We start from the raw sequence: 24139 nt of genomic DNA on the forward strand, positions 1-24139 counted from the left end.
GTAGAAAACATTTTTTTGTACCTCTTTTAGTTACAAATTTAAAGGGAGGTCAAATTATGGTGAAAAACCCGGTACAGTTTCCACTGATACTTGCATTCAGTGCAATTATCAATCACCATGACATCGTGATTGAGTTTGATAACTTTATTCCGAATAAATTTCAAAACTTCATATTTTAGCAATGCTTATGTTCAAAGTATAGCAAAGTATAAATGCGCTAATCAAGAAGAAATTCCCAAAAATCTATTACTTGATAGAATTGAAAAATTTTGGGCTTATTAGCCGTTTTTCACCTGTTGCTTACTACTGCATCTTCAAGTTTCTATGAGGTAGATTGTTACTCGACGCTTGATTTCGCCTTCAGTATTATATTCTTAATCATTTTTCAGCAGTACCTAATGAATTACAAGTTACAATTTTCCGAAAGGCACATGGCATTTTTTAATTTTCAATTTTTTTTATAGATCCCATGCGGCAGACATAGAGCTCCTTATGAAGAATTGCTTTTAAAGGTGAGTGTTCTTTGGTTTTATGGAAAAGTCGAACAGCAATTTGTTCAATTTTTGCACCACAAGTTTTTCTAATCGACGTTACTCTAGTAAAAAACGCAGAATATTTGCAGGAACTATTTTTGTTCTACATAAGAAAATTAAACAATAAAGCTTCGAACAATTCGTCAAATTTGAGCATAGACAATATATTTCGATTATATGAACCTATTCACTCGACGTAGTTCGCGAAACACCACTCGAACTGCGCTGTTCTGATGTTTCGCGAACTACATCTCGTGAAACGGTGTATAATCGAATATTATCTTTGCTCTTGTGATATAACAACTGAAAATTTCGTGTAGTCGATGTTCATCAATGAGCTGAAGTGTTTCCATTGAGAATCCTGTAAGGAATAAATTTACATCAACCTTTGACAACTACAGCTATGTATAACATACTTATTTCGATTTGATGATGAGATGGAAATTTGGATATTCCACTCTTCTACTTAGATTTTTTGGTTGAGCCAAATGGAGTTAAACATTAATTATTTTTGTGTTCGTATTTTTCTGCGAACTTCCATTCTAATCGAATACATAGAAAAAATCGTTAATGGTTTTTTAAGTTCTATTCGACTGAGCGCATACCCAACCGTGTACGTCGACGGAGTCCGTTCAAATCTGTGCACCGCTCAAAGACTTTAAAAACCAAAGCTGTTCGGGTAGATTCGCGGACAAGCTTAATTTACGGACTAAGTTAATCTGCGGCTTGTACATTTCAACATCAAAATGTTGATTTCGAAGTAATGACTCATTTATAGAAACAGGATAGAGAGTTTTTTTATAGCCTGGGCATAGAAATCAGGGGATATTTCATGAAAAAAGTTATTTAAATATCCAATTTCAATATAACAAGTATCTATGCAATTGTAACAAACCAATTCATCGTTACATGTCTTCCTACATGTTCTCAAAATTTCTATCAAAAACGTACTATTCCAGTTATTAGAACGAACAGATTTTAAATGATTTCAATCTCTAAACGATCACCTGTGATTGTTTCAATCGATTTTAACTACTCATAATTCACTACACCGAGCTGGTCCCACCAAATACTGTGCAAGACTTTGGAATATTCGGTTTGGCCATCGACGTGGAATAGCCGGGATATCCTTATGAATTTTCGTCTCCAGTCACAATGCGATGCAGAAATCCCTTCCGTCTTTGCCATGAAAACCGCTGTTCACAAGCAAACAAACGCCGTCCAACATCTCTCGGCTTCAACTCGTACGGCACCCAATTCCCTAGTTCATGAATCACTCTTATGACTTTCAAGCGTTTTGAAATGACTCCTTTCGTTAATCTCAATTATCCTGCCAATTCTTGTTGCGTTTAACATGAGTCTTGCTTGAGTCATGCTTCCAATTCTGCATCTTCGAAAACCTTCTCTCTTCTACCGCCATGCTGGTCTTCGATGTCAAGAGAACCGTTCTTGAAGCGTTGAAACCACTCTCGTCACGTTCATTCGCTAATAGCGGCCTCACCATAGGTATTTGAGAGTATTCGATGAGCCTCAACCGTAGATTTCTTCATATTAAAGCAGAAAATTAAAACCACTCGCAAATGACGAGAATTTGGCTCGTAAGCTGACATGTTCAATCGAGAATAACTTTATGATGCAGACACAAATCGACTAATATTTCGATGGCGTTATGTTAACGAATACTTAAGATTATTGTATGACATTTACGGTCTATTTATTTCGACTACCATTACAGTGACTTAATAAACCACAGTAGCGACAAGCGTTATCTCGGTTTTGATTGGCTGAGCCTAAATATGGCGGATTTTTGTTTACATTTTCCATTTACCTGATTTTTGGGATTCTTTCAAAATTCAAGGCTACTTTTTTTTAGTCAATGTATTATACTTCAGTTGAATAATTTTTGTATACAGGGTGTTTCCTAAACATGCGGCAAAAATTCAGGGGGTTGTTCCTTGGACTATTCTAAGAATATTTTGTCCTTTAATGATTTTTGAAAAACCTATTTGTTTCGAAGATAAAGGGGAAACAAAATTTCAGATAATAACATTTTATTATGAAAAATTACATGAAAATTCAACTCAACCTACAAAAACTGTTGAAAATGACCACCTCTAGCCAGCATACAAGCATCCAATCTTCTCCTCATAGCGATTCATAATAGTCAAAGATAAAATGTTAATTGCTAATACATCACAAAACGAATTCAAATGAAAACCGTGTTTAATCTGTATTCCTTTACCATCTGCACTTATCAATTTTTAGTCGAAAAACTGGCCGTTTTTAGTAATTGGAATGTTGTTAAACAAATTTAAAAATAAATTGTACCTACTTAGTAAACACAGCGCGGTACGCATTTTTATTTAAACTATTATTAATTTTAAAAATATGAAAAATGTTGTTCGCCCTGTATCTTCGAAACAAAGAGGTTTTTCAAAAATCATCCAAGGACAAAACATGCTTAAAATAGTCCAAGGAACAACCCCCTGAATTTTTGCCGCATGTTTAGGAAACACCCTGTATACAATCAAATATTATCAGGCCCAATAATTTTGATTTTCAAAGTTGTCAGTTTAGCTCAGTCAATTATATTCTCAAGTTCTATGTTCCCATTCGCCTTTTTTAGGCTCAATTTTAAGATATCTAAAAACCTGGTGTATGGTCTGATTAGATATTGTTTAGCCAATTTTGAGAATATAAGTTAAGCTCCTGACTGGCTAGGATCGGGTTTTAATTAATGTATCCTGTCAAAATCAAAGGAAAAAAGATTGAAATGAAGAGTATGACATTGCGGCGCCGCCACGAAATAAAACTGATATTTTCAATTTGTTCGAATGTCATTCCATTCAAAAATTGATGAGTGCATACACCATGTTTTCAGACATCTTACTTAATTTGAACGAATTGTCGCTTCTTCTTCTTTCTGTGCCTTCTTTCACCAAAGATTGGCGACCAACATGTGATAGGTTTCTCTGTTCTGCGCCGCTTGAAATATAGTTGGAGCTTCTGGTATTTGGAACCACTCACGAAAGTTTTTCATCCAGGATTGTTTCTTTCTGCCCAATCCTCTTCTTCCTTCTATTTTTCCCTCCATGATAAGTTGCAATAGACCTTACTTGCCATCACGAAACACATGACCCAGGTAGGATGCTTGCCTTTTCTTAACAGTTGCAAGCAATTCTAGATCTTTATTCATTCTTCTCAGTACCTCCGCATTGGTCATCCCTTCAGCCGATGGTATTCTTAGTATGCGTCTATATAGCCACATTTCAAGGGACTCTAATTTTCTCATCGTTGTCAGCTTTAATGTCCACCCTTCCATACAATAAAGCAACTTAGAGAGCACGTAGCATTTCGTGGCTCTCCATCGGATATCAATGCTTAGGTTTCGGTTACTCAAGAGCTTTCTCATTTTTATGAACGTTGATCTTGCAATCTCAATCCTGATCTTAATCTAATCCCATCATTTATTGTGTATCCTAAATACTTATAGCGGTGTACTCTCTCGATGGATTCAGTTCCTGTTTGCAGATTGATATTTTGGATATTCCTCTTGCTAATCACCATAAATTTCGTTTTCCTTCTGTTGATCTTAAGTCCAAAATGGTCACTTACTGTAGTTATTCTATTGAGCATCATCGGTAAGTCTTCAATATTATCCGCAAGCAAGACAGTATCATCTGCAAAACGTAGATTACTGATTGGTACCCCATTAATTTTGATGCCTTTATTATGTCCTCCAGAGTAGAAATTGAACAGCAGTGGTGAAAGGATGCAAACCTGTCTAACTCCCCTAGCGATTGCAATGTCCCGACCCGTTATGTCTCCATGCTTGATGTTTGCTGTTTGATTCCAGTTAAGATTTCTTATAATCTGAATGTCCTTAGTATCAATTCCTGAACGTTGTAATAGCTCTATAAGTTTATCGTGTTTGACGGTGTCAAACGCTTTCTCATAGTCAATGAAGCAGGCGTAGACATCTTTTTGTTGATCAAGACATTTTTGGTCGAAGACCTGCATCGCAAAGAGGGGAATTGTCGCTACTATGTTTAATTAAGTCACTTCAACTACCAGGTACCGTTATAGCAATATATTGCAGAATTGCAGCAAAGTTGTACACCTTACAACATATTTGTCAGAAAATAAAAGCTAATTGAATACACTTGGATATCCCCCCATCGTCTATACTGCATTTTGAATAAATAAAAAACCGTCTAAAGTGGCTGCTGATGGCGTTCATTTTTTATGAAGCACATCCGCAGCCAAATCGAATTCCGAACCTCGCGAAATGTGTACGATATTGAAAAGCCACGACGACAGGGTTTTTACGGCGCCGTCAAGAGAGGGGAAAGCGAGGGAGGAGTGAATAAGCCCGATTCCATTTCGGATCTCAGTTCTCTCCATTTTAAACAGGACACACGTCAAAGCCGATCAGACACTTTATCAGCCCGTTTCAAAAGGTCTAATAACGGTGTCAGGATTACCGGGACTCGGATGTGAGCCTACCGCTTATCACATCGTTGTGTTCCTACAGTGGAGACACCTACCGGTCTTTATGTTAAGGACGGGGATGTGTGATATATCACTTCGACGGTTATAGAATGGAAAAAGAGAAATTCAGGATGTTGTACTTCTTAATGGGGTTTTTCCAACTGGGACGGTAATAGTATTTTGTGGCATAATACTGTTGGTATCTTCCGCTTGCAATATGAAATACATTGGACAGACAGGATGGTCTTTCAATACTGGATTTAACGAACATCGATTAGATTCTAACGAAACTACGCTAATTTCCACCTTTGTATTTGTATTTGGACGTCTATCATTATCTAAGTCTTCAGAAACTTGATTCGATAATTGTTTTTCTTTGAATAATTCTTACAAAAAATTCAGTACGATATTGAGCTTTTGACAAGATGTTCTCGGCCTATTTTGTGAACCTTCTCTCGGACCTTGCAGTATTTCATCTCTGATTCCGGGCTGCATTTCATCTGTTATCTCTGTTCACTGAAGGAATCATCATTATGGCTACTCAGTGATTCATAACGAAGCGTGGTGGTGATTTTGCCATAGGACGGTTAGGTTCATATACTGAGCGATGCTGTTCTTCCAAGAATTATGCAGCCTTCTACGCCTTCTTCTCTCAGGTTAACAAAGCGCCACACAAGACTTTGTTAGTAAGGAGTGAATATCTTGAAAGACTATGTAGTGTCTACTGAAGAACTTCTGTTCAAGTCACACAATCCTGCTGACTGGCAATTGTACCCTTAACTTCACCTCAGATTTGATATCATTATTGAGAACATTTCTCTTATTCAACATCTAAGTAATTTTGGTTTCACACCTATTCATATTGTCAAAAAATTCCTATCTTTCACTCATTTGACTATCAAAATGATCGTCTTCACAAGATTCTTCAATTTGTGACAGAATTCCATTGAAGCATTCATCAATTGATGATAATTTATCTTTAAAATCTCTAACAATCTTCTTCGTTCAAAGAAGATTTCAAGTTTCTCAATGAATGGTTTCAATTTCTTTGCAATTATTGTGAACCTTCCTTTTATACTAGCACTTTTTCTCACAAGCATTCTATCTTCCTGCTAAACCACATATGGACTGCTGGCTTCTGTTGTTTGACTGTCTGTTTGTTGTTTCCTTGAAGTGTTGCTCATCCTAACACTTTTTCACCGTACTGATGACGACCGAAAACCCAAAACACGTGTCTATGGTTAGCAATTCTCTGTGAGGGACTGTCCTTTTCCTTTTTTCCCTTGTTTTGTGAACAATTCCTTTCGTTAGCCTTTTGCTTTCCCAGCACTTTCTTAGTTTCCAACGCTTGAGAACAGGAAGGTCACTAGCTTTCTAGTTCAAATGAACTTGACTTCAACTTGAAAGATGGACTTAATTCCTCTGGCACTTTCTTGGTTTCCAATTATGTCTTCTTCAAAACAGGAACAGAAAGGTCACAAGTCTTTCGATATAACGAATTTCACACTAACCAAAATCCGGCTCGAAGGACCATGGAAATATTTTCGGTATAATGGACTGTATAAATTAACTCCTGCACTAGTTTAGCCGTTTATTTTACACTTTTACAAACATTATCCTGGGTAGGTTGTGTCGTTTTACAGCTGACACAAGAACAGAAAAAGAGCAAGAGGTTAAGAATTTTCTTATGCTTTCGGGAGGTTCAGTTTAACCATAGAATGTTACGCATAGAATTCATGAATATATACAATAAAGAAAACTTATCTAGAATTATAGAAATAAATAAAATTATGATCTTTACATAAGGAAACCTCATCAGAGGAAGAAAATAAACTAAGTAATGTAAACTAGAAATTGAATTGAATCAAATATATAAAATAGAACCAACACTGCCGCCATCTATTGGATTTCTCTTAAGTATACGATTGTTTAAAACTGCAACTGGAATTTCTCCACCTGCATAAAATCAACCAGAAGTAGACGTTGGCCAATTCATCGAATCGTATACCTAGACGACCGATAAAACAAGCTTACGGAAAACCCCTCATAATGTCTGCTCACAATTATAATCCACTACTTATCAATCAATCAATCTATAATAATCCACTACTTATCAATCAATCAATCAATCTATAATAATCCACTACTTATCAATCAAAAAATCTTAGTTTTCTCAAGAAATTATCTGAAGACTCTCAGTCTCTTACCGGACGCCTCAAAAATACCTCCCTTGGAAAAATTGGTACCGTCAATCGGACAACATTCTTTCACAGACTTTCAGCGTGGCGCGTTCGAATAAAGTTCGGAACGAAAATGCATTAACCGAATTAGTATCGCGAAGGAAATGAATTTCCTGGGCTGTTGGGCTTTTACGTTAGAGTTTTCTCCGGAAAATGCAACATTAAAACGCTTTCAAGGAGGGAACAAGGTGTAAAAATTTCGTGAACACTGAATAAGTTAGCGGTATGGGTGCAGGAATCGGATGTTGAATATTCCATTCCTCCAATTTTCCATTCTGGGAAATGATTAATTCAATTGTGAGTGGGGAGCGAAAATCTGGCTGCCTCCAGTGGAGGCCTGTTTCGAAAATATCGGGTGTGGACTGGTTCATATTGAAGCTAACTACTTTGCATTACATGAAGCCATTGCCGTTATTTTGAATTATAAGTACATTACTGGTAGCTACGAAATGCAGATATTATCAAAAAAGAAAGAAGGGCTGGAATGTTAATGTGCAATTCAAGGTCATTCGCGAGTAAAAGGGTAAATGAAAACGGTGAGTAGAGGACATCGGGCTGATTTCATCCCATATGGATAATCTAAGTCACTTAGCTTCCGATGTACAGGGTGATATTTGTGAAATGTTCCTTTCTGCATATCTTTTTCCATCATATTTATATGAATTTGGCTCAGAATTAGCGAAAATCAGGTCCTGAAAAAGATGATTTCAAAGTTCAAGCTTGAAGTAAACTACCTGTATACTATTTTTCAATATACATAATTCCAACTTAACAAATTTTGCATTTCAAAAGAAGCAATTTGTTACTATGCCTCATCTATACCTCATTTTTAATGATTTTTTTCCTTTGTAGGTATGTAGTTTTGGTAATTTCTGGCTGCATTCAAATTTGGAATATTAAATTATCATTGTTTTCTTCCTCAACTGCAGTCAGTACTAGAAATTGAAGTCTGTATGTCGTTTTATGATGAAAATCATCTATTTATGTGAAGACCCATTTATACTAACTGACAAAGAAACTGCCACACCCAGAGGAAGCTTTTTACATTTAATGTTATTTTGGTAAAACATAGATAGTGTAGCAAGGAGCAAGGGGTAAATGATTGAAATTTGAAGAAAAAAACGAAGGGTTTAGATTTTTTTTTTTTGATAATTTTGTTAATGATGTATTTGCCCACCGCTATTATCCCAACACTCCCCAACACGTCTCGGCATTGATGCAATAAAATGGTCTATTTCTTTTTGAGGGATACTATCCCAAGCTACCTATACTTCATGTCTCAGAGCCATCAATGTCCGTGGGGACTGGAGTAAATTTACAAGCCATCTTTCTACCCATGATGTCTCAAATATGCTCAATGGGAGAAAAATTAGGGGATCTGGGTGGCCATGGCATAATATTCACATGGGTCACTTGAAAAAAGTTTGAACTAACTCTGTCAACATGAGGTCGGACATTATTTTGCTGAAATATTGGATTCTCGAGCCGATTAAGGTTAAGGAGAACATATGGCTCCACAATTTTTTGAAGGTAACACAGCGCTGTCATGTCACCTCGAATAAAGACTAAAGGCAATAGCACCCCATACCATAACGCCTACCGTCTGGTGTACATGACGCTCAACATTAAACTGAGGTTCACGTCTCTCTCCCAGCGTCGCCTAACCCTTTTTCGGCCATCATGTGCACCCAAGGAGAATCCAGATTCATCAGAAAAGACGACCTGATGCCAATCCACATTCACAATTCAATAATGATGTAGGTAGTTCAAAATATTCGAAACTAATGACATAATCATGAGAAAGCTAACAGTTTTTTAGATATCTTAATAATTTTTACAGAATAAAAAAGGTGGCAGCAGCAAATAGAACTTATGAAATCAGCGAATCAAATTATGTTAAAGATTCAAGAATAAAGACTGATGATGATAGTTATAGTCATGCAAACTAATAGGGATGAAAACAGGAAATTGATTGAATTTTGCTGAAAGAACATAACGGGTTGAGGCTAAAAAACAGTGCCTGAACATTTTCAAATAATTTTCTTCCTCTGCTATCTCATATGCAGGATATTCAGGAGACTGGATAACACTGAAAAAAAATTTCAACACAATTCGACTGTTATACTGAAGAGTTCGAGAATAATAGTTGGTTATTGTACTTCTGATATAAAAAAATCTATCTTCACTTACGTTTATACAATCCGGGAAAAAGTTCTCACTTTTTCCTGGCGAAAAAATTTCATGAAAAATGAAGTTCTGTTACCTGTCAGCAGGGCTGAAATATACTCATATTTGCCTTCACCGAAAACACAACCTTTTTTTCCCATAACTAACAATTACATAACCTCAAATGAAAAGGCATGAGAGCAGCACAAAAAAGCTCTCAAAATAAATACTCAAGACTAAATAATCAGTTTCTAGTTGAAACATAGCAATTTCTGTCAAGTTCAAACGTATTCGCGCCAAATTTAGGGTTAACGGAGGAAATACCATCCATCATCATTCGTTTTAACTCGGAACGAATCTCTGCTTTAATGCTATGAATGCCATCTACGATAGCAAACCAAATCATAAGTCAATGTTTCACACAATTACAAGTCCCGCATGCAATACCACTGAAAACATCATAGAAAATGAACTGGTTCAGTGCATGCTCTTGCTTGTTCCGAAAATAAACAAAAACACGAAATGCTTTCCTTTGTAGACGTTAGCAGGGCTTGACTCGTGTACATAATGAGAGTCTGTTTTTCATGACTACGTTATAATTAGATCTACAAAAGGGGAAATTTATATACTGCGTCTTAACTAATGAAAATTAGAAGAAACACGGGGTTTGTCGCAGCTGAATGTGACTCAGTTATATAGGGGTTTTGATTTTTATTGAAATGAGGAAGTTTATATTGAGCTTCAACGTTATATTAGTACCGATCAAGATACGGAACAAATCGTTCAAACCAAAGGATGAAAGTGATTGGTTGGACTTCATTCGACATTGATTGATGGATAAATATGAATTTTGATTTATGAATTTTGGTGGTTATATCGTCATAAAGAAACAGAAGCATATCGTTATAATTTTCAATCAATATTTATTGTTCAAGAACTTCTTTATTTTGCTATCCATCAATTAAAGGTATGCGTAGATATTTGGGATTCTTAGTCATGCGATTCATTTATTGAAGGAATGAAATACTAACTTTTCATTGAGAGCTTACTCGAATCAGACTGCAAACAGTGGTGGCTTGTCCTATGAGGCAAGTGAGGCAGTATTTCAAAAAAATTAATTACCTAATAAATTCTGGAAATAACGCCTATTAATCGATTATTTTATTTCACATCATTCGGTACGGTACTGATTCTCTGTTCCATAATATCCCTCTCAATCTCACGATTGTTGTATATTCATCTCACTTCCTCTTTAGGAATTAGACGGTTTGAGGCATGCCTCACGCGCTTCCTTGTCTAGCTCTTTATCTACATCGGCGCGGCGAGAAATCGGGAATATTCCTAAGTTTCTGAAAGCGGCTTTTTAAAAAAAAGATTTGAGGCATGCCTATGCTGCAGTGCGAACTGCACTATTCGGGAAGCGGGAAATCGGGTTAGTTTCCGCTTTGTTGTGATTTGCTCTGTCTCGACTATCTCGTGTTAGTTTGTCTCCGTGTTAGGGTGAACTTTTTCCGATAAGATTACCAGTCTACTCTAAGATAAGTGGTTGAATTCCAGTTTCCAGAACATTTTATATTAGTTATGCTTTCATTGCTGAGGAACGATTGGTCTTGAACTCTGACCTGTGTCTATTTTGTTAGGAAGTTAGACTTAAATAGGTAGGAATATTCTACTTTTCGCACTTGTGAAGTAGGATTCCCTTTCACTACATCTATATGTTGTCAACATTAGAATGCCTAGGCAATGTATGAAATGCCTGAAAAAGTCAGGCAATATATGAAAAATTATTCAAGTCATACATTGCCGAGGCATTCTATAGAATACCGAACGCCTAGCAGGCAATGTATGTAAAGTAAGATCGCATTGAAGAGGGAAGACGTTGACGATATAATTCAAATCGAATAAAATTACGTCAATCAACTCAGAAGGATTTTGATTCAATTATTTAAAAAATCATTAATTTTAAATTTCGAACATTTACTCTAGGATCTGAAAACTTGATATTAATGAAAATTTCAAATGAAGGTGTAGTACCTAGTGGTTTCTAATTCTGCTGTTAACAATAATTAACATTTTATGAAAATTGCTTCCACATCCCAAATTTCTAATTTCAATGATGTTAATAATTTTTGCTCAGAATGGATTTCCAGATATCTCTCTAGCTCTTCGCTTCTCCATCAAAAGAGGAAACGAAAAAAAAAAAGAAATTAGTGTTTCGATCCTAAAATAATTTCAATGGACTAGTTTTAATTTTTTTGTTAAGGATTTATTTTAAAATTTTAAGTAGAACGAAACGAAAATGTGGAAGAATCATTGAAATATCTCTAGAAATGAAAAAGTTATGGACTTTGAAAATGCGCTTGGAAGAATAATTTCATAGTCTAGTGTGTGACGTCACGACACTTACACGAGGCGACTGGTATTCGCAGAGTGCTTACGAATTCATTGGTGTACAATCACTTGTGCCGTTCGTGTCGTGTTTTGTTCGTTACACGATGGCTGAAATGAAAAAAAATCCTACAAATATTGTATTGTGCCTATGGGTGCAAGCACGACAATTAAAAACCCCAATAAATTGTTTTTTCATGTACCAAATGTCATGAATCAAAGGAAGAAGTGGTGCAAATTAATGAGGCGTGACTTAATTGGACCTAAAAGTACTTCATATGTGTGTGAAGATCATTTTGATGTAAGTACCTATCAGTACTAGTTGTCTATTTCTGATAATAAAAATACTAAGGTGTAAGTTGGTTTGAAATAAGTTATTGAGTAAAAATAACTTTGTCCTTTCACGAAGCCTTCTTCAATTATGGTGACATAAAAACAAAACTCGAGTTAAAACTACACTGTACAACTACAAACGGCGCGAGAGCCTTGGCGCGGCTAAGTATTTAAACGTAATTTATGGTGTAGCGATCACAGGCAAGTGGCGTGACGTCACAGACGAGTCGGAGACCAAAGACGTTCCGCGCTAAAGTACGTAAATTTAAATAATCTATGTCTCAGTCATTTATTGATGGATTTTCAAAATTTTTTCACTGATTTATCAGTTTTGCTCTATATTTTAATTCTATCGTGTCAAATATAGTATTATCAACATCTCTAAACTAGTCCATTACATATTACAAAACATAATAGTGCACACCCATTCAGATGAGATAATGAATTTACACGTGGATCAATGCATTTTACACATTTTCGGCAGACCATCAGGCATCCTATACAATGCCTAGGAATTGTATATAATGCCTAGGTTAAGTATAAAATGGACAAACGTATTCGTATTATTTCATACATTTCCTAAAAGACCGAGACATCATGAACATTGCCAGGCATTGTATGGAATGCTTGAATTATATATATATATTGCCGGTAACATATAGGTACATTCGAAAGGGAGTATAAAATTGAAAGCATCATTTATGACCGTCCATTTCAGTTTACTCTAATCATGCGGAAGAACGTAATAGTCCGATCAAATAGTATATAATAAGAGTCCTTCATTCATCATAAACCCCTGTTTCAACCTCGGTTTCAACCCAAAATTGAATTGAAAGCAACAATTTTCATATATAGACTATTTCATTCCCAAATCGTTATATCCTCTTTTTCCATTATGAATGATGATGGAAAATAGAATGGATCCAATGATTTTTTTCCAATCTATATAAAATAAGATTTTTCCTGAACGATACCGTTTTATCATCATTCGAGACAACAATATTCCAAAATTAATGATGCCTCTGGCGCTGCTAACAACTTTGAAATACGATTGTCTTCCATTTTACCCGCCCCCATTAAGTCCTAATCATAAACGAGTAATCCAGATAATTTCCAGAAATGAACCCTTATTCGAAATGATAGCCTTCATAAATAACCAGCGGTCATGGAACGTATGAAATTATCCCGACTCCATGAATAAAACAGGCATGGGATTCCATAAAATGCGCGTTACGCATTCAGAATAAATGGGACAGCTGCGATGAAGGAGAAAAGGGTTCTTATTTCATATTGGGGTCAGCATGTGAGAAAGAATTTCCAGGAGAAGGCTACCGAATATATTGAATTTCCCAACTCGTGTGAATTTTATAATTATGCTGACAAAAGTGTTAGTATTTTCTTCAGGTCTCCCCAAGATCAATCGAATTCATGTACGAGCAAAATATAATGTTAGTATTCACGTAAAGATTGGTTGAGGTCTGAAATTAACTATAAAAGCATAATATTTTATGGGTAACAGACTAACATTAGATTCCGGTGGCTCAGTTGGTGAGAGCGCTGGACTAGTGATTCGGCGGTTGCTGGTTCGAGTCCCGCTCGAGGAGGTCCTTTTTCCGGAATTAAAAAAATTGTCTGCCTGCCATCAAATATTATGCCATTATAGTAAGTATTTCCGTTTGGATTTTTGTACACGATGCTATAAAGTACTGTCAAGTCGGTATCTTGGGATGTACCTACCTAATATCGATGTGATAAAGGGAAATGCTTAAAAAATGCCGCAAGTCAAAGATAGAAAAACAGCTCTCTCTTTGACTGAGGTGCATTTGTCAATCTAAAAATAATTCTGCTCTACAATATATCAGACCAATTGAAAAGTCCCCGATCTGATGCACAAATGGCGGTGCTAGCATTAAATCCACATGATCTTCAGTTAGTACCAACCTTCAAACGATACGTGTCAAAATTTGACAGAAGTCCGACCATTAGTTTGTGAATGTAGCTTCTTTTTTATTTGGAAAAAGATGAAATAAAAATAATTTCGTGTGCTGATGAAGTATTGCTTCTTGAAGAGGAAAATCAACCATCATTGATCGGTATGCTTAAATTAACGTGGTAAAATAAGCACCGAAGATGGCAAACGTAGTGGACGCCCAAAAGAAGCAGTCACAGACTAAAAAATCAAAAAGTTCACAAAATGATTTTGAATGACTGTGAAGTGAAGTTGATCGAGATAGCAGACATTGTGAAGATATCATCTGAACGTGTACATTATATCATTCACGCGCGAGCTCACAATCGATCAAAAACAACAACGTGTTTATGATCATGAGCTGTGTTTGAAGCTCTTAGTGCAATAAACCTGAATTTTTGCATCTATATGTGACAATGGATGAAACATAGCTCCATCATTTCACTTCGGAAATAATAATCATTTCACTTCGGAGTCCAATGGATAGTCAGCTGAGTGAAATGCACACGATGAACCGAATCCAAAACGAGGAAAAACACAACAGTCAGGTGGCAAGGTTATGGCATCAGTATTCTGGAATGCGCAAGGTTTAATATTCATTGATTCCCTCTAAAAGGACCAGATCATCAACCGCGATTATTATATAGCGTATTGAATCGTTTAAAGGATGAAATCGTTCAAAAACGGCCCCATTTGAAGAAAAAAAGGGCTATTTCATCGAGACAATGCGCTGTGTCACAGATCAATGGAAACAATGGCAAAATTGCATGAATTGGGCTTCGAATTGCTTCTGCATCCACCGTATTCGCCAGATCTGACCCCCAGCGACTTTTTCCTGTTCTCAGACCTCACAAGAATGCTCGCTGGAAAGAAATTAAGCGCCAATGAAGAAGAAATCGCCGAAACTAAGGCTTATTTCGAAGCGGAACAGAAATCGTACTACAAGAATGGTAACGAAAAGTTGAAAGATCGCTATAATCACTCTCAAAGACAACTGTGTTGAATAATAAATTCGAATTTTGCCAAAAAAATGTGTTTTAAAATGGTAGACCGGGGACTTTTCAATTGGCCGTTACTAACAAGTGCATAAAAAATATGTTTCATATAATTATTGAGTTTATAGGGTTATACCTCTACTCATACCTTCATATAATAATAATAATATGTAAAAACCAAACAAATAGATAACTTTCAACATAAATGTTGAAAAACCATTATTCAAGCGAAATTCCAATTAATTCCTGTGATATGCAGTATGGTGACGCGCAAAAAACCCATTTCATCTCACGAGGTCAAAAACACAAATCAAGTGGAAAAATCCGACGAGAGCCTCGATTACATTTTCTACAACGCGTAAACATTTGCTTTGAAAAATATATATTCTTTCTTCCATTTCGAAAAAAAACCTGTGCATGAATATATCATGAAATCCATCAGGATCAACGCTGATCCGCTCGTGTGGGGCCCATAAATAATGGCAACTGTCCAACGAGATTAAAGCTTGTTATTAGGTTAATATATTTTCGTGTGTACGAATACACGCCGTTTCATTCCTTTAATGGAGCATCTGTTGGATGCCTGTAAAGTATTGAATGTTTGATGGGATTCAACATCAAAAATGTCCGCTTTATGGACGACATTGAAATTAGCTTGTTTGGTGAGAGTTCTATGAGATTAATTATTTCTTCTTTCATTTTGTTTTTTTAATCAGTAAATGGTCGAAAGAGCAACCTGAAATTATTTGCGAGAGTAGGTCATATACTGTATTGCACAATTCAAATGATACTTGAACTTGTAGTTTTTGCAAGCTAGTTCCATAGATCCAGGGAAATTCATATTATGGATTTCGAAATAGTAATCCACGTAACAAGTCCGGAAAATAGGGTTTTTTTGGACGAATAGATAAAATTTCAGGACGAGCGTAAGCGAGTCCTGGAAGTCTCTGAGTCCAAAATAGTAATTTACGTAACAAGTCCGGAACTCACAGACTCACAGTCCGGACTCACAGACTTCCAGGACTCGCTTACGCTCGTCCTGGAATTTTGTCTATTCGTCCAAAAAAAACATTTTCGGGCGTGTTGCGTACAATATTTTTTCGGAAACGTGTAGAATAACATTATCGCTGCTGCTTTCCATATTTTATTGCGATTGTGATAAAAAAACATGCAATATTTTGACAACTAATTTCATATGAACTGTCAGCCGTTATCTCGGTTGCTATGGTAATGATCAACTGCATTTATTAAAAATATACCTACCAAGATTTTCATATTCACAATGACACGAATGACGTGATTCTTTTCCGGCCTAGTCCGGGAAGTACGTACTTTCCGGACTAGGCCGGGAAATGCTACTTTCTCAAAGAAAAAGCGTCCGGGAAGTGAGCACTTCCCGGACGGTTGCCGAAAAAAACTATTTTCGGACGTGTTGCGTACAATATTTTTTCGGCAATTGTGTAGAATAACACTATAACTGCTCTCCATATTTTATTGCGATTGCGATCAAAAAACATGCAAATTGTTGACAACTAATTTCATATGAATTGTCGGTCGTTTTCTCGGTTGCTATGGTAATGATCATTTATTAAAAATATACCTACCAAGATTTTCATATTCACAATGACACAAACGACGTGATTCTTTTCCGGCCTAGTCCGGGAAGTGCTCACTTCCTGGACGGTTGCCGAAAAAAGTATTTTTTGTATAAATCTCAATTTCTGGGGATTAATAATAATAATAATAGTGCCTTCATTGAAAAAAAACTAAAAATTCATGAAATGGGGCTGTAGCTTAAACTACTCCACACAACCCCAAAATAAAAAATATATAAAAATGTAATAAAATACAAATATCCAGAAAAATACTATCATAACAAAAAAAATTATATAGATATAAACAATAAAAAATAACACTGAAACAGCAAAAGTGAACTCAAATTAACAAATTATCTGTTCCCTCAACAACCTTTCCCTCAATGATCTCATGAAATTAAGTAAACATTATATACGTCCTAGAATACCACATTACCTACTCATACATATACAGTACTGAAATGCAAAATATAATTCAAAATTTGAGGTGTCTTAGGAATTGAATAATAATATAGCTTGTTTGGAAAATTTCATCAACTAATGACTCGTTAATGCTTCCTCCACCTTGTCATTCCTAGTCTTTTATAAATCCTCCTAAGAAACTTAGGAATGTCAGATCCAATGACATCAACATTTTCTAATCCCCAATCAATACGCTAATTGCTCGGATCCAAGGAACCAGGGTAACTTTCTCAAGAAGATTGGGGACCGATAGGAATTTCAGTCAGAAATACATTTCACTCAATAAAGTGATTTGCATCCGGTTTCCTCAATTCATGCAAACTTCATTTCCTATGTACCTTGCCGGATGAATCAGATGAACAGGTCCAAGATCCGGATTCAAATCAACGGTTATTGGGTTGATTGATTTCAGAGGATGAGATTCCCCTAGCAGATTGTACCTGCTTGTCAAGTTTCTTGAAAGGATAGATAATCTATAGAAATTATTGATTGGAGGGATTCCTTCCTTTGAAACATTCTGCAATAATGAGGTGTAGTGAAAAGAAATCCATTATTTTTGCATGAAAAACAAGACTTCAATTACCATGGTTAGAATGATCCGATTCAGGTCAAATATGCACCTTTTTGTTCAATTAATTTTTGCCATTTTCAACGTAACATCATTATGTCTCTCTCATGAAAGCTCTCGTCCCTTTTGGCAAAAAATTGAGACAGTCGATTTTCAAAAGCTTCTGTTGAAGCTAATTTTTCACCAGCAAAATTGTTCGCCATGGGAATAAACAGATGGGGATCACTTGGTGCCAGGTTCGTATTATGAAGTGGATGCATAAAAACCTCCCGACCAAGCTCCCGGCCAAGCTGTGGCCTGGCGTTGTTCTGATGGAAGACAACACCTCTCCTATTGGCAAAAGCTGACTGCTTCTGGGCGATTGATTCATTCAGATGGCTCAATTGATGGCAGTACAGTTTCGAGTTAACAGTTGCACCGTAGGGGAGCAGTTCAAGGTGGATAATTCCCTGCAAAACCCACCAAACACCTAGCAAAACATTCCTGGTCTCCTAGTTTGGCCACCGTTTCCGCCAGCTCCCCGCGTTTCGAGCTCGACCGTTTTCGCTTGACGTTGTCGTACGTGTGTAGCGATCCGCAGATGGAAATTCGGTCCATGAATTTTTCTGCGTCAACTCGTGTTGTATCCAAAATGAAGCTTCTTTTTGAAGCCAGTCTGATGCAAATGGTTCCAAATGTTTTTTTTTTGCAATCTCTAGCTTTTGGGTAATAAAAACAGTGCTTACATGGTCGGACTCGAAAACGTCCATAATTTTATCGAAAACAATCTCAAGTGCAAATCTAGTTATGTGATCATGCTTTTCAGTCACTAATTTTTTTCCATCTCCAACAAATACACCAGTACAAAACTCACATAGAGATTCTTTATATTCAACAAGTTCCTTTCTGAAATAATGAATATCTCGAAACCTACCCAATAAAAACTAGTGAATTAATAACAGTGATCAACATTGTTTCAGGAATAACATTGCGTAGCTGGTAAAATGTGTTTCTAAGCCTCTTATTCAAGTAAACCAAGTGCTTCTGATACTTTCGGCTCTCCTAATTACCTCAAATTTTGCTTTATCAATACTCTCCATATGAATTGAAATTTTATTTTCAGTTGATGAGAAATAATAGGTCAGGTAGTAATGACAAAAATCTTTAAAAAATTCATGTTAAGCATATTAACATCCAACCATTGAAGCACCTTGTTGAAGCCCAACTTCAATTCTCTTTGATGAGTTTCTGACCTAAATAAAGTTCTGTGGTCTCCAAGGGTACATAAATAAACGAGTGCTCAGAACCTCTTGACTTCACGTCAATCCTTGTCTCATTTTTTTCCCTATTTGATTAATTTATACAGCCAAATGACATCTGAAATGAAAGGCTCAATTACATAAAAGTTTTCAGATGCAGTGATGTATAATGATACGTTTCCCGGCCCGTCAATCGAATGAAACTTTCGCAATTCATCACATGTCAAGGAGGTACAATGTTGGAGCACAATGAACCCTTCCACATCAATTTTTCATAACTCGAAAGTCAAGTTTTTGTTGAAGTGTTGATCTCAAAATGTTCATTGTTGAAGTTTCCAACTATTAGCAATTATGAAAAGTTTTCTCATAAGTGATGATAGAGTGCAGCACACTTCCATTCTAAGAGTTTATTGATTCATCGAAGGGGTTAACCATTTGGAACTTCGAGGCCAGACTTGAAGACGAGAGTAAGTTGATAAATTGTTTTCTTGACAGGAACGTGATAGAGGCAATTGGGAAGAGTATCACGTGGAGCTTTTTTGCTGAAATTCATTGTTGGTTGTGAAGTTTGAGTATCTTCAGGAATTTCAATTAAAATTCGTGAGAATTTCAAAAGGTCATCCGATTCGTTCAATGATCTGGGCACATAAATACAAGGTGTCTCAAAAAAAAGTATATATTTCATTAGTGGGAGAGAATCTAACATAAATCGTAATTCTGTGATTGGAGCGCAAATCATTCCTCCCATTCGCAAATAGGTAAAAAAATTTGAAGAGACCGATTTAACATCAAATGAAAAAAAAGTAATTATTAATAATCATGTTTCCGATAAACTGCCATTTTTTTTGATCGCCTTTTTACATTAACTTTGTTTCGAGACACCTTCTATATTGTAAAAGGTCTTGGCTACTTTATGTGGTCAGCTTGATGACAAAACAGGCACTTGTAAGCTGATGAATTCTAATTTCATTATAACGAGTAGTATTAATTAATTTCACTAGAGTATACAATTAAGTTCATCATTTTGAGTTGTAGTTATATCTCCTGTATTATTCGTCACAGACCCAAACATCAAGTTCTGATCTGAAACATAGTGAAGTTTTAAAGGCGTATCTAACGTCCAGGAGAAGTTACAGTCTCAGGAATATTATCAAGTTTTTTCTCGAAAATTTCAGATTTTTACGATATAATTTCTGAAATAATGTACTTATCGCCCAACTGCAAGCATTTTCGTGTTCTACAGGATCGAATCAATCAATAGTATGATACAATATTCCCATGAAGGAACTTTTATTATTTTTCAATTTTCTATGGGTTAGGTATGGAAAATTTTTCGACGATGAAAAATTTTCATTGTATTCGAATAATCTCCTCGTCATCCTCCACATCCTTCATCCTTCACATGAGAAACATATGGTTTCTCACATTCTAGGTATATGAGAAATTGCAGAAATAAGGAAACAATGGTAAAGGTTATTGTGACAATTCCAAAAAGCCTTGAGTTTATCATCAATACGGTCATCTAGATCCCATTATATTTTCTGACGGAAGAGGTCAAAATTTTTCGAGATTATGAAAAGAATGTCAAGTTGCAGATTATAGGTTGACGTCTGTATGGCACACATTATGTTGGCTGCCGATCATAGAATGTGATCTTATTACAGCTGGTCCAGATTATGATTGGTATGAAAATTCTGTGTGAATATGGGAATATTTCCAATGAACATTTACATTAGGTCACCTTTTTCATGTTGGAGAATGTTATTAGGGCCGTCCATTGCGATGATAAATATCAATAGATTTAAAGCGAGAGCTGAATTTTTCGGATCCATCATATCGGATAAATGGAAGTTACTAATGACAAAAAACCTGATTTGACAGTTTCGCAGTCGCTTCCAACTTCAGATCGCCGATACTCCCATTCAGAAGAGCAAATTATATAGCGATAAGTTATCGGATTAAAAGTTTCGCCAAAGTATCGGGATAAACCATAAGACTCGGCTAACCGTGAAATAATTCAATGAGGGTAATACTTTTCAAATTGGAAACTTTCCTCGGGACGACTTTTCCAGTCTGAAGTGTCTTCATCCAATCGTTTCGGCAACTACTACGGAAACATTGGAATCGTCCACGACGAATAGTCTTGCCATTAATTTCATCCAACTGAGAAATAAAGAGAATCAAGCCTCAGAATGTTTCTGTCCAACGGTCCATTAAATCCGTGTTTGCGAGTTGAATTCGTTCTTTAATTAACACCATTGTTTTGTGTAGCAGCCTCGCATTCCGCTGGAGTTGAATGCAAGAGCGAATTGTCGATTCCAAATTTTATATTATAACTCAGCTTTATTGCCTGTTGGTTTCATTTTGGTGTATCAAGTGAAATATCGAATTTTTGTCGAGGTATAAGTAAATAAACGTTGCAAATTTTACACAATGATTTTTTATTTTTCCTTCTTCCAGAAAAATATTTCGAAACCAAAGATTATTCAATATTCAGGGTGAGCCACAGTCGATGAACTTTTAAAATTAGTCCAATGGTACTTGTCACACTTGGAATGAATTTTTGGAAGATATGAATTTTGATAACTTACGTTGAAGAGTGAGTCCAAAAAAGAAATATTTTATTCAATATTCAATACTCAACTTCAAAGTATAAAGGTTTAATGAGTCTTCTTGATGAAGGATATTTAATATGAACTGTGTCCGTAAAGTATGGAACAAATTCATTTGTAGCTAAACACACGATTTTAAGAAATAATCCTGAAACACGTCGATTTTTTATTTCAATTTACCGTATTTCAAAATAATAATCTGATATACAGGGTAAATTATTTTCGAGTAATGACGACACCGTCATTTTTTTTTAATGGAAAACCCCCATTTTGTCTCAATTTTTCGATTACTCTAGCTGAGCTGATTCCAAAAATGTATCACATGTTGATTCCAATTGGTACAGGGTGGACAAAAATACAGTAGTTTTGTGTGTGCTCATAAAGTAACCCGTAACATTCTTCATTAGTTAAATTAACAATATTATCAAAAATACTTATTGTCTAGCGGCAATTGGTTTGAATGTAACACCCTGTAGTTTGTTACATTTTTAGATTAATAAAAATGAGCTGTTTCCAAATATCATTGGTACCTGTGGTCTAGCAGACAGAATATGAAAGAAACTATTTCTTATCAATTCAAGAAAAAAATATAGTCGTCTAGTTTTTTGTGAAATGTCATTATTTGTTTATTGCCGCTAGGCAACAAGTATTTTTGATGATATTGTTAATTTAACTAATGAAGAATGTTACGCATTACTTCATGAGCACACATAAAATTATTGTATTTTTGTCCACCCTGTACCAATTGGAATCAACACGTGATAATCGGAAAATTGATACAAAATGGAGGTGTTCCATTAAAAAAAAATGACGGTGACTTCATTATCCGAAAGTAATTCACCCTGTATATCAGATCATTATTTTAAAATACGGTAAATGAAAATCAAAAATCGCCGTGTTTCAGGATTATTTCTTAAAATGGTCTGTTTACCTAAAGATGAATTTGTTCCATACTTTAAGGACACAGTGTATATCAAAACATTGACAACTTGGTGTCTATTCCTTCACAATGATATATCTGCATGCAGTAACGACGCCAGCTTTCAAGAACGGGGGGCCAAGAGCGTGCGGGATTTTTTTTTGGGGGGCCAAAGTATAGCAAAATTATAGTTCTGCTAATCTTTTAGCCTTAGTATATGTCAAATTTTAGGGGGGGCCAGCAGAATTTTAGGGGGGACCTAGGCTCCCCTGGCCCCTCCTAGCTTCGCTACTGTTCACTAAACTTCAGTTAGAATTTCGATTCTATCATTGCAGCTTTCTAACTTTTTTTTTGCCAGATTTTTTACCTCTCTATGTCATAATTGAAACAGTGACAGCCAATCAGCAAATTCAAACTATGACTCTATGATATTCAGTATGATACAATCAATTCGCTCAATAATTTCAACCACAAAACACCATTTCCCTGGATATCTTCCATAATTCCAATTTCAAATGTAACATTTCTACGACCTCCAGTATAGTCAAATTCGAAGAAGATGAAATTCTATACTATCGAAGTATTTGCATATTGAAATTGAGTCCGAAGGATCGTGATGAGCTAGGTATAATGACGATTATGTCACCTAATCAAGATAAGCTGGATTAATGTAGTTACAAACTATTCAAATTAGATTGTTGACAATTTCAGCCAAGGGCTTCTGGCTATACCTGACTGATAAACAGAGCATTTGTGTATTCAACCACATCACAGTGAACTTTATTGTTCTAACATATTTTGATGACAAATTAAATTACAGGATTTATAAGTATTTTGATGCATGTATTTTCAATAACATTATTAATTCAAATTGAGATGAATCGATCATCTTCATGCAATATTAACGATGCCGCATGAAATGGTTGTTTTATAAATGGAAGAATATGATAAATAGAAATTCGATATCAGCTCAGTCAAGTTTTTTCTAGTGCTGTATCGCAGTTGTTGTGTTTTTTCTGCTCCTTCGAGAGGTGCAATTTCTTTGAATTATCTGAATTTTCAATTTTCTAGGCTTGTTCTATCAGTAAACTTCAAGGTATCGAAGAATTTTTGTGGAAATAAAACTTATAGTTTTCGAGTAAACTGCATTTAAGCACAAAACGTCATCAAAAATTGTAGATGATAATATTTAAATAATATCAGTTTATTTCATGCTTGAAATTCAGACTCATCGTTTTGAAAACAAGTAAACGAAAAGATGATATTCATACAGTATAATTATTCTTGTCGAACGAAAAAAATTTCAAAGAACGATTTTTAAACTAGGAAATTGAATGAATGAGTTCATTCAGCATTTGCAACTATTTTTGTTTTCGAATATGTCTATATGACATTAGTCATGAGATATATAATAGAGTATAGTGAATCACTCAATTATAAGGAACAAAGAAAAACCCAATGGCACCCTTCAGCACTGTCTAGTTGATCTAGGATGTGTTTTTATGATGATATTAGGAACTTGCCCTATATTAATCAGCGTTTCACTGAAAATATTTTTATAATCGAACCTACCGTAACTGTACATTTTTATCTTTTCTACAGTTTTGTTAGTTTATGTTGAATGGGACGA

The 24139-nt window shown here is 35.6% G+C and overlaps 1 protein-coding gene across 1 annotated transcript in view; it reads left to right on the forward strand.

Annotated features, from left to right (window-relative positions):
- Nucleotides 1-493: 493 nt before the first annotated feature.
- The window catches only part of LOC123672760 (chaoptin-like), a 156012-nt gene continuing 132366 nt past the window's right edge, over nt 494-24139 (forward strand). The window contains exon 1 of the mRNA XM_045607035.1: nt 494-512. The gene's annotated coding sequence lies outside the window, so the exon portion shown is untranslated. The remainder of the gene's footprint in view (nt 513-24139) is intronic.

This window comes from Harmonia axyridis, chromosome 2 (assembly GCF_914767665.1).
Source record: "Harmonia axyridis chromosome 2, icHarAxyr1.1, whole genome shotgun sequence".
In the NCBI taxonomy this organism is placed as follows: domain Eukaryota; kingdom Metazoa; phylum Arthropoda; class Insecta; order Coleoptera; family Coccinellidae; genus Harmonia; species Harmonia axyridis.